Source organism: Haematobia irritans, chromosome 1, assembly GCF_050003625.1.
Source record: "Haematobia irritans isolate KBUSLIRL chromosome 1, ASM5000362v1, whole genome shotgun sequence".
Lineage (NCBI taxonomy): Eukaryota > Metazoa > Arthropoda > Insecta > Diptera > Muscidae > Haematobia > Haematobia irritans.
This window is the reverse complement of record NC_134397.1, coordinates 34,175,089-34,197,157: the sequence shown is the minus strand read 5'-3', so window position 1 is coordinate 34,197,157 and position 22,069 is coordinate 34,175,089. Positions and strand designations below refer to the sequence as shown.

The 22,069-nt window shown below is 32.0% G+C and overlaps 1 long non-coding RNA gene across 1 annotated transcript; it reads right to left on the bottom strand.

The window, feature by feature from the left end:
- Positions 1 to 18,371: 18,371 nt before the first annotated feature.
- Positions 18,372 to 19,038, bottom strand: LOC142238116 (uncharacterized). Its single transcript, XR_012722655.1, has 3 exons — positions 18,965 to 19,038; positions 18,651 to 18,909; positions 18,372 to 18,571 (listed from the first exon to the last, which is right to left on the bottom strand). It is a non-coding gene; the product is annotated as an uncharacterized LOC142238116 (long non-coding RNA).
- Between the last annotated feature and the right edge of the window lie 3,031 nt (positions 19,039 to 22,069).

Sequence of the window (22,069 nt, the reverse complement as noted above, 5' to 3'; positions counted from 1 at the left end):
TTTTAGATTAATGTTAGCAACCGGGGGACAACCGTGATAGCTATCCATCTCAGAAAAATGTATATGCTAAATAAAAGCTTTCACCTCACAAATTAATATGGTTCAATGTAGAAATGCCTTGCCCAGCGCCAAACATGCATACATATGACTGGTGACTAATCAAAGGGAGTTGCACAGGTGACTTCAATACGCATTACTATTCAATGAATGCAGTTAATTTTTTACCCCTGTTACTAGGTGGTTCATACTGCAAATTCACATGACATTTCGTTTCCCTTCCGATGTGTGGAGATGTTAAGAGTGCAGTAATAGGTTTTGCCACCTACCACATGACATATACGACCACTATCCACTCCACACAATATATTGTATCCAGTAGCTACAGCCTACTGTCACTATGCCGGTCCTCAATATTAAGCGCGCTTCCATTGGGGCATTTCCGTAAAGCCGTTTCGAAAATTCCACACACTTTATCAAAGCCAACAAAGTGTCATTCTTTGAAAGCGACTAAACAAATTTTTCACTGTCATTGCAGTGGACGGCAACAATGTTGAACATTGTAGAGCCGTGCTACTGCCATTCTTAAAGCTGCTTCTGCTTTATTCAAATCCATTGGGATGGCTGAAGGCAGTCAAGTAATGGTGATGTCTGTGTAAATCCAGGACATTAGTCTTCTTTGGTATGACAATAGGATGGGATAGATGCAAGAGCATATAAAAAATGCAACTTACACTAACATACCGTTGGGGACTGCTACCACGGTTGCCTCTCATGCCACTTTACCAAAATTTGAAGAAAATTTTACGAAAAATCTACCAAATATAAAAAATCTTATTTTGATTTTTATGATCAAATTTTTGTGGTTAGTCCCCTATTACCAAAAATTTTTTGCGTGTATCAATATTCCTTGATTTGTAAATGTGTCGGATTTTGAATGTTTTAACGATTTAGCTTGGACCAACAAGGGAAAGTTACTACTTCTTTAAAAAGAGAAAATCTACAATGGACTTTGATAGACTCAATACGAAAATATATTATTTGAAGAAAATTTTGCCAATTTTGACAAAATTTTCTAACAAAATGAAATTTTGGCAAAATTTTTTTATAGATATAAAATTTTGGCAACATTTCATATAGAAATCAAATTTTGAAAATTTTGCGAAAATTTTATTTCTATAGAAAATGTTGCCAAAATTTTGTTCCTATAGAAAATGTTGCCAAAATTTTATTTCTGTAGAAAATTTTTTCGTTTGCATTTCTTTAGAAAATTTTGCCATAATTTTATTTCTGTCGAAAATGTTGTCAAAATTTCATTTCTATAGAAAATTTTGCTAAAAGTTTATTTATATAGAAAACTTTATTTCTAAAGAAAATTTTGTCAAAATTTTATCTCCATAGAAAATTTTGTCTAAATTTTATTTATATAGAAAATTTTGTCTAAATTTTATTTATATAGAAAATTTTGTTAAAATTTCATTTCTATAGAAAATATTGTAAAAATTTTATTTCTATAGAAAATTTTGTAAAAATTTTATTTTTATAGAAAATTTTGTCAAAATTTTATTTCTATTGAAAATTTTGTCACAATTTTATTTCAATAGAAAATTTTGTCAAAATTTTATTTCTATAGAAATTTTGTTAAAATTTCATTTCTATAGAAAATTTTAGCAAAATTTTATTTCTACACCCCCAAAAAAAATCGCTTCTTTAACATATGTCCCAAACACATTTTGCTTCAAGCATATTGTTGAAACATATTATGTTTCAACTTAGGCATACACTGGTAGAAAAAATTTTAATGATTTCTAAACACATATATGTTTATAGACTATTTCTAAATTAATATATGTTTGCATCCAAACATTTTATATCTACAAGCTCTTTATGTTCCAAACATAATATGTTGTAACATATTAACATATATGTCCCAAAAATGTTATGCTAGTTTATGAGCATTATATGCTTGCACTCAAAAAATATTGTGTCAACAAATTTGAGTTCCAAACATATAAATTTTACACCCAAACATATGAAAAACAGTCTTTTTCATTTGTTTCTATAGAAAATTTTGTTTCTATAGAAAACTTTGTCAACAATTTATTTCTATAGAAACTTTGTCAAAATTTTATTTCTATCAAACATTTTGTCAAAATTTTATTTCAATAGAAAAGCTTGTCAATTTTTTTTTTTTCTATAGACAATTTTGTCAAAATTTCATTGCTATAGATCATTTTGTCAAAATTTCATTTCTATAAAAAATTTTGCCAAAATTTTATTTCTATAGAAAATTTTTCCAAAATTTTATTTCAATAGAAAATTTTGTCAAAATTTTATTTATATAGAAAATTTTGTAAAAATTTGATTTTTTTCGAAAATTTTGCCAAAATTTCGTTCCTATAGAAAATGTTGCCAAAATTTTATTTCTGTAGAAAATTTTTTCGTTTGCATTTCTTTAGAAAATTTTGCCATAATTTTATTTCCGTCGAAAATGTTGTCAAAATTTCATTTCTATAGAAAATTTTGCTAAAAGTTTATTTATATAGAAAACTTTATTTCTAAAGAAAATTTTGTCAAAATTTTATCTCCATAGAAAATTTTGTCTAAATTTTATTTATATAGAAAATTTTGTCTAAATTTTATTTATATAGAAAATTTTGTTAAAATTTCATTTCTATAGAAAATATTGTAAAAATTTTATTTCTATAGAAAATTTTGTAAAAATTTTATTTTTATAGAAAATTTTGTCAAAATTTTATTTCTATTGAAAATTTTGTCACAATTTTATTTCAATAGAAAATTTTGTCAAAATTTTATTTCTATAGAAAATATTGTTAAAATTTCATTTCTATAGAAAATTTTAGCAAAATTTTATTTCTACACCCCCAAAAAAATCGCTTCTTTAACATATGTCCCAAACACATTTTGCTTCAAGCATATTGTTGAAACATATTATGTTTCAACTTAGGCATATACTGGTAGAAAAAATTTTAATGATTTCTAAACACATATATGTTTATAGACTATTTCTAAATTAATATATGTTTGCATCCAAACATTTTATATCTACAAGCTCTTTATGTTCCAAACATAATATGTTGTAACATATTAACATATATGTCCCAAAAATGTTATGCTAGTTTATGAGCATTATATGCTTGCACTCAAAAAATATTGTGTCAACAAATTTGAGTTCCAAACATATAAATTTTACACCCAAACATATGAAAAACAGTCTTTTTCATTTGTTTCTATAGAAAATTTTGTTTCTATAGAAAACTTTGTCAACAATTTATTTCTATAGAAACTTTGTCAAAATTTTATTTCTATCAAACATTTTGTCAAAATTTTATTTCCATAGAAAAGCTTGTCAAAAAATTTTTTTTTTCTATAGACAATTTTGTCAAAATTTCATTGCTATAGATCATTTTGTCAAAATTTCATTTCTATAAAAAATTTTGCCAAAATTTTATTTCTATAGAAAATTTTTCCAAAATTTTATTTCAATAGAAAATTTTGTAAAAATTTGATTTTTTTCGAAATTTTTATCAAAACTTCATTTCTGCACAAAATTTTCTGAACAGTTTATTTCTATAAGAAGCTTTGTCTAAATTTAATTTCTATAGAAAATTTATGTACGTCTTAGTAGGACAGGAATGGTTTGCGAAATCTACCAATCTACAAAACAATAAAAAATTTACCATTTTTGGTAGAATTCTATTTACCAACTGTGGCAACCGCGACTGCTACTCCATTCATACGTTTTGGCATAATTTCGCCCCATGCAAATAAATTTTTCTCCTAAATTTGAAAGTTCACACGATTGTCACAAACATCAGCAGAATTGGTAGCTCATAAGCCAAACTGAAGCCTGAACAGGGTGGTCGATATGTAGTGGAGCAAAGTGTTATAATTTTTTGGAATCATTTTAGGTTTCTTCGACTTGGCTATCTTTGGCAAGAATTATGGCCTTAAAACGGTTCACAAAGCCATCACCCACACCAAGAAAGTGGCTCTGTGGTATTTTGGCCCATTCTCAGTGTTGTGTGGAGATGATCCGAACGTTGATATTTTTTAGCACCAGGCGCCAAAGTCTAACAGATTGCGATCCAGCGATTTTGATGGCCACTGTGCTGTATAAATGAAGCGACGAACCTCCTTTTCAAGATATTACTGGTTGACACGTCTAGGGCACAATGGTGCTGAGTTCTATTGAAATGTCTATGGTCTGAGGCCTAAATGTCTTCCCAGGGGTTCAATATTGTCTTTAGGATATATTCCCGGTAATATTCAAAATTTATTTTGACTTCACTGGCGATGAATACGAGTGGGGAACGATTATCGGCCATTGCGGCGGCCCACACCATTGCCATCGTCGGCGCTTGTATTTTGGTCAATTCCCGGCGAAGTGTTGCCTTGAGATGATCGACACTTGGGTATTTTTTAGTGTCAACCTTACTCTCCAAAACGCTTTTGGCACAAAAGTCCAAAAAATTGAGATCAGGAGATTTTGCATTATTGGTAAAATTTACAAATTTTAAGAAATTCCGAACTATTTTGTGGGAGACACGAATTTCGTTTATCTTTGTGCTTCATTGTGTATAATTTGTTTCCTCTGTTTGAGTTAATTTAACTGACGTATGCAAAAAATTATTAAAGTGATGGAAATTTCCTTAAAACGAAATAATTCATTGAACTGAAGTAGAATTAATTCGGCTTTAGTGAAATATACTCACACATTTTTATACCCTCCACCATAGGATGGGGGGTATATTAACTTTGTCATTCCGTTTGTAACACATCGAAATATTGCTCTAAGACCCCATAAAGTATATATATTCTAGGTCGTGGTGAAATTCTGAGTCGATCTGAGCATGTCCGTCCGTCTGTCCCTCCGTCTGTTGAAATCACGCTAACTTCCGAACGAAATTTGGTACATAGTGTTAGTATATGGTCTCTAACAACCATGCAAAAATTGGTCCACATTGGTCCATAATTATATATAGCCCCCATAAAAACCGATCCCCCGATTTGGCTTGCGAGCCCTCTAAGAGAAGCAAATTTCATCCGATCCGCCTGAAATTTGGTACATAGTGTTAGTATATGGTATCTAACAACCATGCAAAAATTGGTCCACATTGGTCCATAATTATATATAGCCCCCATAAAAACCGATCCCCCGATTTGGCTTGCGAGGCATCTAAGAGAAGCAAATTTCATCCGATCCGGCTAAAATTTGGTACATGGTATTAGTATATGGTCTCTAACAACCATGCAAAAATTGGTCATCATCGGTCCATAATTATATATAGCCCCCATATAAACCGATCCCCCGATTTGGCTTGCGAGGCTTCTAAGAGAAGCAAATTTCATCCGATCCGGCTGAAATTTGGTACATAGTGTTAGTATAACTATGGTCTCTAACAACCATGCAAAAATTGGTCGGTATCGGTCCATAATTATATATAGGCCCCATATAAACCTGATCCCCAAATTTGACCTCCGGAGCCCCTTGGAAGAGCAAAATTCAACCGATTCGGTTCAAATTTGGTACGTCATGTTAGTATATGGTATCCAACAACCATGTAGGAATCGGTTCATATCATTCCATATTTATATATAGCCTCCATATAAACCGATCCCCAGATTTGACCTCCGGTGCCTTTTGGAGAAGCAAAATTCATCCGATCTGCTTGAAATTTGGTACGTGGTGATCGTATATGATATTTAACAACCATGCCAAAAGTGGTCCATATCAGTCCATAATCATATATAGAAGTTTCTACGCAATCCATGGTGGAGGGTACATAAGATTCGGCCTGGCCGAACTTACGGCGGTATATACTTGTTTTTATTCAATCACGAAATTAATTGATCCAATTAATTTTTTAATTGAAATGTCTTCAATCACAGAAATGATAATATCAATTAAAAAATTGATACTATTAATTTAATTTGTGATTGATTTTGGTTTCAATTAAAACATTTGTCGAATCAGTTCAATTTTTAATGGTATATTTTTTAAAACTCAATTAAGATTGTAATTGTAAAAATTTTTTTTGGAGTTGGTATATGGTCTCTAAAAACCATGCAAAAAGTGGTCCACATCGGTCTATGATTATATGTTATATAGCCCCCATATAAACCGATCCCCAGATTTGGCCTGCGGAGCCTCGAAGAGAAACAAATTTCACCATAGAATGGTGACGGGAGTATAATAAGTTTGTCATTACGTTTGTAACACATCGAAATATCGATATCCGACTATATAAAGTAAAGGGTGATTCTTTTGAGGTTAGGATTTTCATGCATTAGTATTTGACAGATCACGTGGGATTTCAGACATGGTGTCAAAGAGAAAGATGCTCAGTATGCTTTGACATTTCATCATGAATAGACTTACTAACGAGCCACAACGTCGAATTTTCAGTGAATGGGCCCTAGAAAAGTTGGCAGAAAATCCGCTTTTTTATCGACAAATTTTGTTCAGCGATGAGGCTCATTTCTGGTTGAATGGCTACGTAAATAAGCAAAATTGCCGCATTTGGAGTGAAGAGCAACCAGAAGCCGTTCAAGAACTGCCCATGCATCCCGAAAAATGCACTGTTTGGTGTGGTTTGTACGCTGGTGGAATCATTGGACCGTATTTTTTCAAAGATGCTGTTGGACGCAACGTTACGGTGAATGGCGATCGCTATCGTTCGATGCTAACAAACTTTTTGTTGCCAAAACTGGAAGAACTGAACTTGGTTGACATGTGGTTTCAACAAGATGGCGCTACATGCCACACAGCTCGCGATTCTATGGCCATTTTGAGGGAAAACTTCGGAGAACAATTCATCTCAAGAAATGGACCGGTAAGTTGGCCACCAAGATCATGCGATTTGACGCCTTTAGACTATTTTTTGTGGGGCTACGTCAAGTCTAAAGTCTACAGAAATAAGCCAGCAACTATTCCAGCTTTGGAAGACAACATTTCCGAAGAAATTCGGGCTATTCCGGCCGAAATGCTCGAAAAAGTTGCCCAAAATTGGACTTTCCGAATGGACCACCTAAGACGCAGCCGCGGTCAACATTTAAATGAAATTATCTTTAAAAAGTAAATGTCATGGACCAATCTAACGTTTCAAATAAAGAACCGATGAGATTTTGCAAATTTTAGGCGTTTTTTTTTTTTAAAAAAGTTATCAAGCTCTTAACAAATCACCCTTTATATATATTCTTGATCAGGGAGAAATTCTAAGACGGTATAACTCGTCTTTTGTCGGCAGGCAGGTCAAGTTCGAAGATGGGCTATATTGGTCCAGGTTTTGATATAGTCCCCATATAAACCGACCTCCCGATTTGGGGTCTTGGACTTATAGAAATCGTAGTTTTTATTCAATTTACCTGAAATTTGAAATCTAGAGGTATTTTATGACCATAAAGAGGTGTGCCAAAAATGGTGAGTATCGGTCCATGTTTTGGTATAGCCCCCATATAAACCGATCTCCCGATTTTACTTCTTGAGCTTATAGAAACCGCAGTTTTTATTCAATTTACCCTAAATTGGAAATCTAGAGGTATTGTAGTACCACAAATACGTGTGCCAAAAATTGTGAGTAACGGTCCATATTTTGGTATAGCCCCCATATAGACCGATCTCCCGATTTTACTTCTTGGGCTTATAGAAACCGCAGTTGTTATTAAATTTACCTGAAATTGGAAATCTAGAGGTATTGTAGGACCACAAATACGTGTGCCAAAAATTATGGGTATCGGTCCATGTTTTTGGATGGTCCCCATATAAAACCTCTCCTGAAATTTCAAAAGAAACCCTAATTGTTGGTTCATGGTGGTGGGTATTTAAGATTCGGCCCGGCCGAACTTACTGCTGTATATACTTGTTTTATATAGATAATCTTATCATGAGCGGTCCTACATCCGTCTATTAATCATTACATTCCATTGAGACTACCACATTTGTAATGAGGTTAATGAGTCCAGAAATTTATTTGTCTTGTTAATCTTGTTCTCTCGGGAGCCACCGTGGTACAATGGTTAGCATGCCCGCCTTGCATACACAAAGTCGTGGGTTCGATTCCTGCTTCAACCGAACTGCAAACAGTTTTTCAGCGGTGGATTATCCCACCTCAGTAATGCTGGTGATATTTCAAAGTGTTTCTAAGCTTCTCTAAGTGGTTTTACAGCAATGTGGAAAGGCGTGCCGTTCGGACTCGGCTATAAGAAGGAGGTGCCTTATCATTGAGCTTAACATGGATTCGGGCAGCACTCAGTGATAAGAGAGAAGTTCACCACTGTGGTATCACAATGGACTGAATAGTCCTAACTTAACCGAACGTAATCTTGTTCTCCTGCACTACTTCTGTTCCTGTCCCTAATACTTCCTCTTCGAACTCGGGCTTTTTTCTATTTTCCTGCATCTAGCTTTCATCCTCTTACATATGAATGTTGCAATGACGTGGAGTTCTTTGGATTCAGATATTGTTGATAATGTTGCAATGACGTGGAGTTCTTTGGATTCAGATATTTTTATAATTTCTTCTTGACAATGGCACCGGCAATAAAATATAAAAAATTTTTTGAATATTTTTTCAGCCAGAATATTTTGACCATTTTCACAGTAACACCCTATTACACATATACACAACGAATGGGCCATGCATATTTACCAACATTTGGTTATTCAAAGCTCTTGGAATCTCTTTAAAAACCCAAAAGAAAAATTTATTGCAAAGTGGATTAAATTCTTTGTTGTTTTTTGTATTTTGAGTTGATACTGTTGTATTTCTTTTATCCATAACAGATAGACACTTTTTCTCTCGGTTATACTCTCAAATCCATGATATACCTCTGCTACTTCAAACTCAATACCCTTGCATACTTTCACTTGTGTGTGGTGTGGCAAGAGCAAAAAAATACGGTATTTGGTTGTTGTTGCCAATGGGTTTTTATGTTGGTTAATGTCTGATGCCTATGTTGCAGATGTACGAGTATAGAAAGACATAGAAAAAAATACTTTTTTTGGTTGGCATCATGGGACCATTAAACCGACAGGTGAGCGAAATCTACAAACACATGTAAAAATAGGTATCAGTATAGTAGTATACATATACGTGCATTTATTGAGTGTGATCATGTGTTCATATAGGAATGTTGCGGTCTTTTTTTTATCGTGAATACAAACATTGAACATCATCTATGCCACTCTATCCCCGGGTTAAGTTAAGCGGATACTCTAAAAATATCTTCAGCACTTGACCAGAGATGCACTCCCATGTGTTCTCATTTGAATTAATGGTAGAGGTGCAAGAAATTTAGTTTTTAACAGTTGCAATCAAACATTTTTACAAACATCACACATAGTTTTGGGATGGCAACAATTAAATATTCCAAATATCATGAATATCGATCATTATGGGAGCTAAATAAGAATTGATCTATTGAAATAATATCTGACTTGGGAGAGCAGATTACTAACGACAGGATTGACAACAGAAGACGCAGTTCGGCATATTTGCATCGAATAATACTGAAACTATATTCATACCATAACCTCATTCCATAACTTTCTTTTGTACTATGTGCCTTTATATCCGGAGTGTAAATAACATAAATATTTTGGCTTTCAATATGTCAAGTTTTGTGTCCACATACTAGTATTTGCGTGAAGTTTTATTTACTTCTTGAACTCGGAGAAAATTGCAGCTGAATCTCATAATTCGATGCTTATCCGTAAGAAGAACTCGTTCGATTTTACTCTCCAAGCCATTTGCCATCGATTGAAATTACTCCATAACAACAAAATGCGGTCCCGTACGTGTTGAAGTCGAGAGACATCCAAAGTTGTTTTTTTTTTCTCTTGCGAACAGCTACTACAAAGGCAACAAAGGAAAGGTTCTTAGATTGTCAAAAAAAAAAAAAATATGCCTTAACATCGAATATCCATGCGCTGCTGCAACCGGGTAAAAGTACCACTGGAGCTTTTTGAATGGAACCTAATTCACGCGTTTGAGCCCAGCATTGCGTGATAAACGGCCACAATATTTCGAAATGTTCCAGAAAGAAATAATTCTTGGTCACTCGTTCCAAAACCCGTACCTTTTTGAAACACCTAAGTTCGAAGTTGGTAGCCAACGTTGTGCAATGGTTAGAATGACTGCCTTGAATAAAAAGCTAAGTCCCAGTTTCGATCAAACACCAAACTGTCTTTCCGCTGTGGATTATCCCCTCTCATTAATACTGGTGACATTTCACCAAAGATTCTCTAAGTGGTCTCATCGCAATGTGGAACGCTGTGCGCACTCGGTTCCTTATAATTCAGCCAAATATAGTGATAAGTGAGAAGTTAATTATTACAAAATTTTATTTATGAATAAAATTTTGACAAAATTTTCTATAAAACTAAAACGTTGACAAAATTTTCTACAAATATAAAATGTTTTCCTGCAAGCAGAGAATGATGATGAGGAATGTGGTAATTCCGAAACGTGCGTCCATCCAACCATCTTGCAGTGTATAGGGCTTTGCCCAAATAAATTTTACAAACATTTTTTTCCTCTGTTGGTTAAGCTACACTTGTAGTAAAATCAATACAGCTGAACATACAGTTTTAAGCTGAAATCATAAACAAAAAAATAATATAAAATGTTGATGAAATTTTCTATACAAATAAAATTTTGACAACATTTTCTATAAAAATAGGTTGTTGACAAAATTTTCTATTAAAATAAAATTTTTACAATGTACTGTAGAAGATTTGGACTAAAATTTTTGTAGAAATAAAGTTTCGACAAAATTTTCTATCACAATAAAATCACAAAAATATCTCTAAAAAATAAAATTTTGACATAATTGTCTCCAGAAATGAAATTTTGACAAATTTTTCTATCAAAATAAAATTTTGACAAAATTTTCTATAGAAATACAATTTTGACAAAATTTTCTGCAAAAATAAAATCTTGACAAAATTTTGTACAAAAATAAAATTTTGACTAAATTTTCTATAATACTAAAGTTTTGACAAAATTTTCCATAGAAATGAAATTTTGCAAAACTTTCTCTAGAAAATTTGACAAAATTTTCTTTATGAATAAAATTTTGATAAAATATACTGTAGAAAAAAGTTTGAGAAATGTACTATAGAAATAATTTTGGACGAAAATTTTTCTAGATAAAAAATAAAATTTTGACAAAATTTTCTAAATAAATAAAATTTTGACAGAATTTTTTATAAAAAAAAAATTTGATAAAGTTTTCTAATAAAATAACATTTTGACAAAATTTTCTATAAAAATAAAATTTTGAGAAAATTTGAGAAATTTGACAAAAATTTTCTATAAAAATAAAAGTTTGACAAAATTTTCTTTATGAATAAATTATAAACAAAAATATAGAAATAAGATTAAGCTAAAATTTTCTATAGAAATAAAATTTTGACAAAATTTTCGTTGGAAATAAAATTTTGACAAAATTTTCGTTGGAAATAAAATTTTGGCAATATTTACTATAGAAATAAAAGTTGGAGAAATTGTACTATTAAAAGAAAATTTGGACAAAAATTTCTATAGGAATAAAATATTGACAACATTTTAATAGAAATAAAATTTTGGCAAAATTTACTATAGAAATAATAATTTTAGAAAGTGTAGGATAAGTGCAGCAAATGTGGTATACCCATTTGTTTTTCGAAAGCCAAATTTTTTGTTTTTCTTCGACGAGGCTAAGATTTTACCACATTCATTTTACTAGTGTTAGCCATCCACGCAACTATGAGCGAAAAATTAGAAACCCATAATTTCGGATATATTTGCGAATTTATTAAAAAACACATTAAGCATGGATTCATAAAATGTACAGGTAAGGTGGTACACCATAATGTAGATTTTTTTTGTAAAAAAAATAAATGCAATATGTGTATCGCAATGGCATACATTTTTTGCTTATTTAGTACTCGTCAGTTATTTACATCCGAAAATTAATAAATTTAAAATATATCTTCACACAAAACGAAATGATTAAGAACCACCAAAAAAAAAAAACCTTCGAGCACGGGTAAATGTGAATTCTTTCAACTGGCACAAAGAAATAGTTGCAAAAATCAAATTGATCTTTGATAGCTTCATTTTCTGACAGCCACAATCTATTCAGCTTGGTTTAGTTCTTCGTATGTTGTTAAATAAAGAAAAAAGCTACTATACCACATTACCAGCCTATACCACATTTGATGCACTTACCCTACTATACACTATATAGGACTAAAATTTTTATTATAGAAATAAAATTTTGCCACATTATTCTTTAAAAATAAAATATTGACAAAATTTTTATAGAAATCAAATTTTGACTAAATTTTTATAGAAATAAAATTTTGACAAAATATGATTTTTTTTTTTATGTTAGCCTGATATCAATGAAAAAATCTCCAATAACTTTTCACAACCTAGGAAAAACATTTTGATTTGATCCGGGTCTACCACATGTACACCCAGTCCCGTCCTCTCATCCCTCTTCGATCCATCGGTGTAGTAGGTATTTCCTTCTGCTATATGTTCTGGAATCCCATTCTAACGGGACCATCTACTGACGTCGGAATTGTACACTCGGTAGCAATGAACTATGGGCGGAAATGGCAAAACAGCGGCAAAAAGTCACATTTTCAAAATGAAAAATTATTGGATGTTCCAATTGAAATTACTATAGAACATCTTGGAAAGTACATATCGAAAGTTAATTTAAAACTTGGCAACCCGTTCAAGAGAAAAAGGTTACCAATGTTTACCAAAATTTATGCAAGTTGCATGTAATCAAGGAGAGCAAAAATTGAAAAAATTCGTGCTTAATTTTTTTTCGCAATACAAGTGAATAAAGAAAACTTTCAAATGTAGATTCTAAGAGAAGGTTTAGTAGTTCAAACACTTTAAAAAATATTTTTGTTTTTGAACCTGAATTTGTGGATTCAAAAGTGCTGTTTATATGTTTATATGTGAAAATTTTAGTAATTACGTATATTTGCGAAGAATAGAAGTGGAAATGTTAACGATGTTTATGAAAATTGTTGCTTATAATTGTTCGTGAGAAAGTATACTTTTATGTACTGTAAGGTTTGTCTGCCCAAACTTGCCCATACTAAAATAAATGTAAGGATTTTATAGTCAAATGTGGGAAAATCGGGCGATACATATATATGGGAGCTTTATCTAAATATGAACCAAATTTGATGAAATTTTGCACACTTTAAGGGTGCTATAAAATATCACTTTGTGTTAAATTTGAAGACAATCGAGTAGTAAATAAGCGTCGAATTGTCGTCATCTGTCGAAATCAGGCGATACATGTATATGGGGGCTATATCTAACTTTGATCCAATTTTTTTCAAATTCAACAGTGTTTGTTCTTTGACCAAGAAAACACGTTGTACCAAATTTTTTATCAAAATCGGTTAATAAATGCGACCGGAATCCTGCGAACAACAAAGACAGACGGACGGAATTAGAGTTAGATACCAAAGAAAGTTATTTTGATGGTTAATATTTGTTTAATCTTAATTAATAAAATTAATTTAATAAAATGACAACTGGTTTATACTATTTACATTAAGTTCTGGGGAAAGGGGCTTTTTTAATAAGGAAAATAAGCAAGTATAAATTAAACTCCATCTATGAGTACAAGTGGACTTACAATTTCGACCCCTCTAAAGTAAGGCACTTGGAATAGAGGGGGATTGACTCCCTTTTTGTTGCTAACATTTGATTTTGATAAGATATATCGATATACCTTGTTGGGCGATAATAGATTGATTGTAAATAATTTTTGTCGCAAATTTTAAATTTCCGCCCATAGTGCAATGGCCACCTCAGGTACGAGATCATGATGTTTAGTCAAAACTTTTAACCTTGAAACTTCCACTAAATCATTGTTCTTCTATAAGAAAATAAAACAACAAAATACTATATTCGTTTTAAAGGGATCATCTACAATCTCTTTTTGAACTACACAAACTGCAACTTTTAAAGAAATTCTTCAAAATGTCAACAAACGAAAGACATTTTCTAATCTCCGAGAAAGATGTCATAAATGAATATAAACGACGTACACTTTGTCATAGACTTTTGAGCGATAGTGTTTTCGTTTGTTTTATCCGAAAAAACAAAAACTCACAACACAAATCTACTTGCACATACTCTCCCACACACACACACACATACATACATTCAGTAAAATAAATCGTGAACAAGTGGTCATGCACTCACATATATACCGTGGCCACTTGCAAACATGCATTGCCTTAGTTAACCGATGCAGTTGCACCACTTGAACCGAAGCGGTTTTGGTTGATATTCGCCATTAATTTTTCTTACGGCATACAATGTAAACTCCAGCGTCCAAGACCAAAAGAGGCATGGGTACTCTCGGACAAACCACTCACTATTTGCTTCTACAATTGGTCCTACATTTGTTTGGGAGCATGTATACTTATATATCAATGGGTGTGTAGGGGGGTTACCTCTCTTCTTTTTTTTCGATATTGCCTGGGTGTACTCGTAGCATTTATTTTATGTATGTGCGTGTGTCAGTTTTCGGTGAGAGGATTTCATCGAATACGATTGTGTGTGCGTGTGTTTATGCAGAGAGTTTGGTTGGGGTATCACCACTGGGTAAACACGGTAAGTAAGTCGCGTTGAAGCACTAAAAGTACATAAATTACTCAGAATACAAGATAAATTGCTGGAAGCAAGTGACGTTCTACCTTTTGTAGATGCATTCACTGTTTGTACGTATTTTTGTTGTTGTCGTTGTTAGTTTTTTCTCGTTTTTTTTCTCGGTACATGGACAATAGACACTTACCTTAGCAATAGCTACAGCTGTAATAGCAATGGTGAGGAAAGAGAGGAGATCAAATGCAAAGAACACCTGTCCATCACTTGGGGTTATGGGGGAAATTCGATGCATAAAAGTTTGTTGTGTGTGTTTTTTTTTTAAGGAGCCTACCATGGCGATTAGATTTTCTGAAAATGTTTCAAATGCCTTTTGGGCGTTTAAATCGTTAGTTGAATGATATTCCCTTAAAAAAACACAAGGTAGGAATTAAATAATTTTCTCAATTCAGTAGAGAGTATTACAAGACCTTGAAGATTGAAATATTTATGACCTATAAAAATATTTCGTTATAGATAATGAAAAATTTTGATTAAAGAATGTTCACTTTCAAATAAAAATATATATAATTATACTCAGCCTATCTGGCTTGCAGACAAATCATAGTGGATTTTTAATCAGTTTCCATTATCTCTATATATCTCCTCTCTGTAATCCTGGAGACATTCCTGACATTTCAGAGTTACGAAGGTTGCTTTTTCGTTGGCGGGATTGGGTAAGTCTAGTTTTGCAATCTGCCAACCTATAGATCTATCGAAAAGTTTAATATTTCTGGGCGCTACTTGTGTTGTTTACAGAAAACTTAAAAGATTCATCTTTCCCATAAAAAATCAATTAAATCGTGAACATTTACATGTCATTATTTTTTTACAACTTTCAAAGTGGATTAACTCAACAACAGGGCATTGATGAACTTAGTTGATATTTTGGTGGTGAAGCTCCGTCAAGGACCAGTGTTTATCGATGTTATGATCAAATCAACTGAGGTCGTATTCACTCCAAAACGAATCTTGTTAATGTCATCCAAAATCAGTTGTTGTTCTGGAATGTTAAAAGGCGTATGGTCATAAATTAATAAAAGGCGTATGGTCATAAATAAGGTTATTATGGGGAAAATTTGCAAATTGCGCAATAAATACCATATATGGGGTCTATATCTAAATCTGAATCTTAATTTTGATGATTCTTTGCCTAAATAATTAGTTCTATAGAATATTACATGTAGTCATCTTTCAATAATATCGGTTAATAAATAAGAGTGTTATGGCCAAATTTGGGAAACTCGGGCGATACATACATATGAGAGTTATATATAAATCTGAACCGATTGCGATAAAATTTCGCACACTTAAGGGATCCTTAATTAGATTATTGTGTTCCAAATTTGACGTCGATCGATTAGTAAACAAATGCAAAGTCACCTCATTTATGAAAATCTAGCGATACATATACATGGGAGCTATATCTACCCAGCAAAATAAGAGCTTCCAAAAAGTTGTTTGGATTCCCAATTTATGATCCGCAAATAGTGTAAACTTGGATCATCTCCAATGAATTTTACATGGGTTTGACGGAAGTACTCCATTTTTGGATCCTTTGCATTGCTTTAGAAGTTGTGCCTTGGAAGTTCATTTAGATGAAGAAATTTAAAAAACTAAAAAACAAACATTTTTCTACAATTTCACTTTCTATACCCTCCACCATAGGATATTAAGGTATATTAACTTTGTCATTCCGTTTGTAACTCATCGAAATAGTGCACTAAGACCCCATAAAGTATATATATTCTGGGTCCTGTTAAAATTCTGAGTCGATCTAAGCATGTCCGTCCGTCCGTGCGTCTGTTGAAATAAAGCTAACTACCGAACGAAACAAGCTATCGACTTGAAACTTGGCACAAGTAGGTCGGATGTACGTACGTATAGCCCCCATATAAACCGACGTTCAGTTTTGGTTTGCGGAGCCTCTTGGAGGAGCAAAATTCATCCGATCCGGTTGAAATTTGGTATATGGTGTTAGTATATGGTCTCTCACAACCATGCAAAAATTGGTCCACATCGGTTCATAATTATATATAGCTCCCATATATACCGATCCCCCGATTTGGTTTGCGGAGCCTCTAAGAGAAGCAAATTTCATCCGATCCGGTTAAAATTTGGTACATGGTGTTAGTATATGGTCTCTACTAACCATGCAAAAATTGGTCCACATCAGTCCATAATTATATATAGCCCTCATATAAACCGATCCCCCGATTTTGTTCATCCGATCCGCTCTAAATTTGGTACATTGTGTTAGTGTATGGTCTCTAATAACCATGCAAAAATTGGTCCACATCAGTCCATAATTATATATAGCCCTCCATATAAACCGATCACCAGATTTGACCTCCGGAGCCTCTTGGAAGACCAAAATTCATCTGATTCAGTTGAAATTTGGTACGTGATTTTAATATATGGCCTCAAACACCCATGCAAAAATTGGTCGATATCGGTCCATAATTATATATAGGCCTCATATAAACCGATCCCCAGATTTGACCTCCGGAGCATCTTGGAAGAGCAAAATTCTTCCCATTCGGTTGAAATTTGGTACGTGATGTTAGTATATGGTATCCAACAACCATACAGGAATTGGTTCCTATCAGTCCATAATTATATATACACACAAAAAATTTTTTTTCTGATTCAATCACGAAATTAATTGATCCAATTAATTTTTTAATTGAAATGTCTTCAATCACGAAAATGATAGTATCAATCACAGTTTTAATTGGGCATAGAAAAAATTCTTGATTAAAAAATTAATTGATTTCATTACCAAATTTCAATTAAGTTTTTAATTGATTCAATTAAAAACTTAATTGATGTTGATTGCAAAACTCAATTAATTTAGTAATTAAACAAAGGTAACTATTTTCAATTACAGTCTGAATTGGCTTAGAATTTTTAGTTGGATTAACAATTGATTGTTTGAAAAAAAAAAATAATCAAAATTTTAATCACTTTTATAACTGACTTAGTTTTCCGAATTTGATTAAAAGTTAATTGTATCAATTAACTTTTTAATTAAAAAGTTTAAATTTTTCAATCATTGACTAAATTAACTTAATGTTTCTATCTTGATTAAAAAGTTAATTGTATCAATTAATTTATTAATTGAAAAAAATTTCAACTTCAATTAACTTTTTAATTGGAAATATTTTGGTGATATTTTTTTCTGTGTAGTTCAAATATAAACCGATCGCAAGATTTGACCTCCGGTGCCTTTTGGAGAAGCAAAATTCATCCGATCTGGTTGAAATTTGGTACGTGGTGGTAGTATATGATATTTAACAACCATGCCAAAAGTGCTCCATATCAGTCCATAATCATTTATACCCGTGTAAAAATTGGTGGATCTGGCCAGATATTATTAGATCTTCTGCCATATCTGATTAGATATGATAGTATATGTAGGCAGATCTGGACAGATCCGAAAAATGGTAATATCTGATCAGATCTAATTCTAAAGGAATTAGATCTGACCAGATCTCAAATTTGGCCCACATCTAATTATATCTAATTTGATATAATTAGATGTTAAATATCTAATTATATATAATTTTATCTACAAATTTCCAAAATTAGTGAAATTACAGTAATTAATAAAAAAGATTTATTTAATGGTTTTATAATGAAAAGAGTATTTAATATTATAAGTTGGATCAAACATATGTACATTATATGTAAGTCTAGGTATAAAAGTCTACGAATTAAAAAAAAAAAAAACAACAACAGCAAAAACAAAATATATATACATAGCCACCAAGGGTTCTGGCATTTAAATTTCCCAAGGCGTTAGTACATTGCTCTCTGCAAACATTTCTTTAAATGAGTCTCGCAATTCCTTTATTTGACTACTCGGTATGAAAACTCTGAAAAATATAAAATATACAGAAGAATTATCAGTCTAACATATTTAAAGATATATTTGCAAATAATACATATACTTACCAAAATTTGCTTCTCGTACCCAATAATTTAAACCAGCGCTGTATTGAATGGTTTGTGCGAAGCTCCAAATACCATACTATGAATAATTGCACGGGAATGTATCCGGTTCACAACCCAAATCATCTCCAAATTTGTATTCTTTTTGAAATTGGATAATACTTCCTTCTATCGCAACTTCGGATATGGCCTGGTCACAAATCTTTACATTGCTCCGCTGTCTTCTTTTAATCTTTTCCTGGACTACCACAAATTCATCCTCCTAAAACAGGGAAAATATTCAATATATAAAAATAGGAACAAAACAATAAACTTACCTTCTCATACTCCTTTATCTTCCGCGAAAAATGAGATTTTTATATGAAATAAAAATATGAAACTCGCATTATCAAATATTTGATATATTTTTTTTTTTCAAATTTAATAACAACAGGCGTTGCTAATGGTGATAGTTATGGGGTTACATTTTTGAAAACAAAAAGACAGTTGTGTCTGAAAATTAAGCATTTTATGAAGACACTTCAAAATGATATTTAAAAGGGTTTCTTGAAACTGTCACAACATATAAAGATTGTTTGGTTATGTTCAGCACTTGTTTGATGTGCGAAACATACGTGCTTGTAACCAAGTATATCACGTTAGTATTCTCGTAACAAACACATTATTTTTACACACAAATATATTCAAATATTTTTTTATCCGTGTTACACAGCTGGTTCATGATTTAACGCGATATATATAATTAGATATGGAGCTATATATAGTATATATAATTAGATATGATGTTATATATGAAGATATATAATTAGATCTTACCAGATATGACTGATATAAATAGATATAACAACATATATAATGAGATCTTGAATCAGATCTAATCATATATAGCACTATACATAACATATCTCCGTAGATCTATTTATATCTACAACCATATCTGAGCAGATATAATTATATATAATTTGATATTATTAGACATGATTAGATCTCTCAATTTTTACACGGGTAGCCCCCATATAAACCTATCCCGAAATTTGGTTTTGGAGCCTCTTGGAGGAGCAAATTTCATCCGAGTGAGTTGAAATTTTTGGATGACAGTCTTTCGTAGAAGTTTCTACGCAATCCATGGTGGAGGGTACATAAGATTCGGCCTGGCCGAAGTTACGGCCGTATATACTTGTTATTTTTTTTTTTTTACTTTTTTATAGCCTTTCTGATCATTTTTGGGAAATTTAATTGTACAAAACTTAAATTTTCCCTAAAAACGGCACTTTCTAAGACTTGCCGGAATGGGGGATTCCGGAAGAAATGTTTGTGGAACAACTTCCAATTTTTTTTGTCGGGTATATTTGATCCGATTATGTCCAAATTCAATGGCGTTTGCTCTTATGCCAAAAAAACATTCAAATTTCATCAAAATCGGTTAAATGGGGCCGGAATCCTGCGAAAAAAGCAAGACATGGACAGACGGACGGACACCAAGGGCTAGATCGACTCAGCAGTTGATTCTGAGTCGACGGATAAATATTTTATGGGGGTCTAACATCAATATTTCTGGCGGGCACATTTTTCGACAGATCAAAGTTATTATACCATGTGTTTTAGGGTTTAAAAATCGATATTTGTGTTGTGATGTGGACAATCTTAACCCTTTCACTACCGATGTCCACCTAGAAGGACATTCGAAAACGACACCAAACTCTATTTCCCCACTTAGTTTCGATTTATTTCTCGATGTTATTTTAAAGTAAAGACTTTAATCTAAATAAGCTATAAATATTTTCCATATTGGTGAGCACTAAAATGCATTTTTATAAACTTCTTTAACAATAAACGAAAAACAGGAAATTTTGGGTCTATTTTTCTACTGTATGGCTCTAGGAAATGGACATTCATATAAAAACTATAGTTGATATTTTTTCGGGCCATTTTTTGTATTTTTTCTGACACTTCGAAAGATATTATAGATCAAACAGCGCTAATTTCCGTCAGGCCATTTAGTTACAATTTAAGAATCAAGTTTTCAGAACAAACTCATATAGCTCTCGAAGTAATTGAGGTAGGTCCTCAAAATTACAATTTTTATTCTTCATGATGGTTAGGTTAGGTTAAAGTGGCAGCCCGATTAAGATTCAGGCTCACTAAGACTATTTAGTTTATTGTGATCTTCTTCATGATGTTAGTAAAAGTAAGCCCAGAAGAAAAATTAAAGTTTTTAACATTAGATTTATTTCGGTACACACAAAAAATGATCACCAAATTTTTTTCAATTAAACACTTAATTGAATTTGGAAACGGATTCAATAAATATGTTAATTGATTCAATTAATTATTTAATCAAATCCGAATAAAAACCAATTAAAAAAATGATTGATATTTGTTACGTTTCCAATTAAAACATTAATTGATTGATTCAATCAATTTGTTAATCAATTCGGAAATAATTTTTAATTACAAACGTGATTGAAATTTTTTCCGTTTCCAATTACACATGTGATTGATCCAATCACCTTTGTGATTGAAACTGAATAATTTTGAGCAATGGAAAGAGCGAAAAGAGAACAAGAGAATGGGTATTTATTCAACAAAGTATGATGGAGAGATCAGTCTGTGGAAGTAACTCGTAACGAACGGTTGGGTTTTTGTTTTTCGCGTAAATTGAAGAACATGATTGGCGACATTCTGTCTGCTGCATTCAAAATGTGTGCATAAATATTTTGAACGCAACAACAAATCATAGCAAAGGGTTGAAATAAATAAAGTGTGCAACAACAAACGGCCACGTGGTAAGGGTTTGAAAAAAATATATGAGAGAACGCATTTGAAATTACCTGTGTTTGTGTTTTGTGGTATTGTAAAAATGGAAAACAATCTACGTTTATTGAAGGTAAGAAATTGTGAAATGTGAATACCGTTTTCCATTGAAGCCTGTTTACATAGTCGTTTAGACTAAAATAATATATTTTTTTCATTTCTTTTAGTGACCAATTTTATTTCGTGAAATTGACCAATCAATCCCATCAACTCCATCATTTTATCAAATATATAAGAATATGTTTGCAATATTGACCTTTTAAAATTATAAATTTTTTTCACTCCTAGTTTTCTTAAAACCAAGAGCGGTATGGGTTTGTTGGAAGATTCTCCTTGAAGTTGCGAAGTGGCGTTGGCATTAAATTGCATTTTTGTTTTAGCTGCCTTTTTCAGTTTGAACCCAAGTAGAGAGCAGTATATCTGGTATATAAACTAATGAGCTGAATTATGTAATGGTAAAAATATGTATTTTCCATTTATATTTTTTTCTATTTCCAGAATTGGCAAAGTATCATCAATATAATACCAAATATTACATTGCTTTCCCATTATTTTTGTTTTTGATTGGTTCAAATTTTAATAGACGATTTTAATGTGTGGAAATTTTG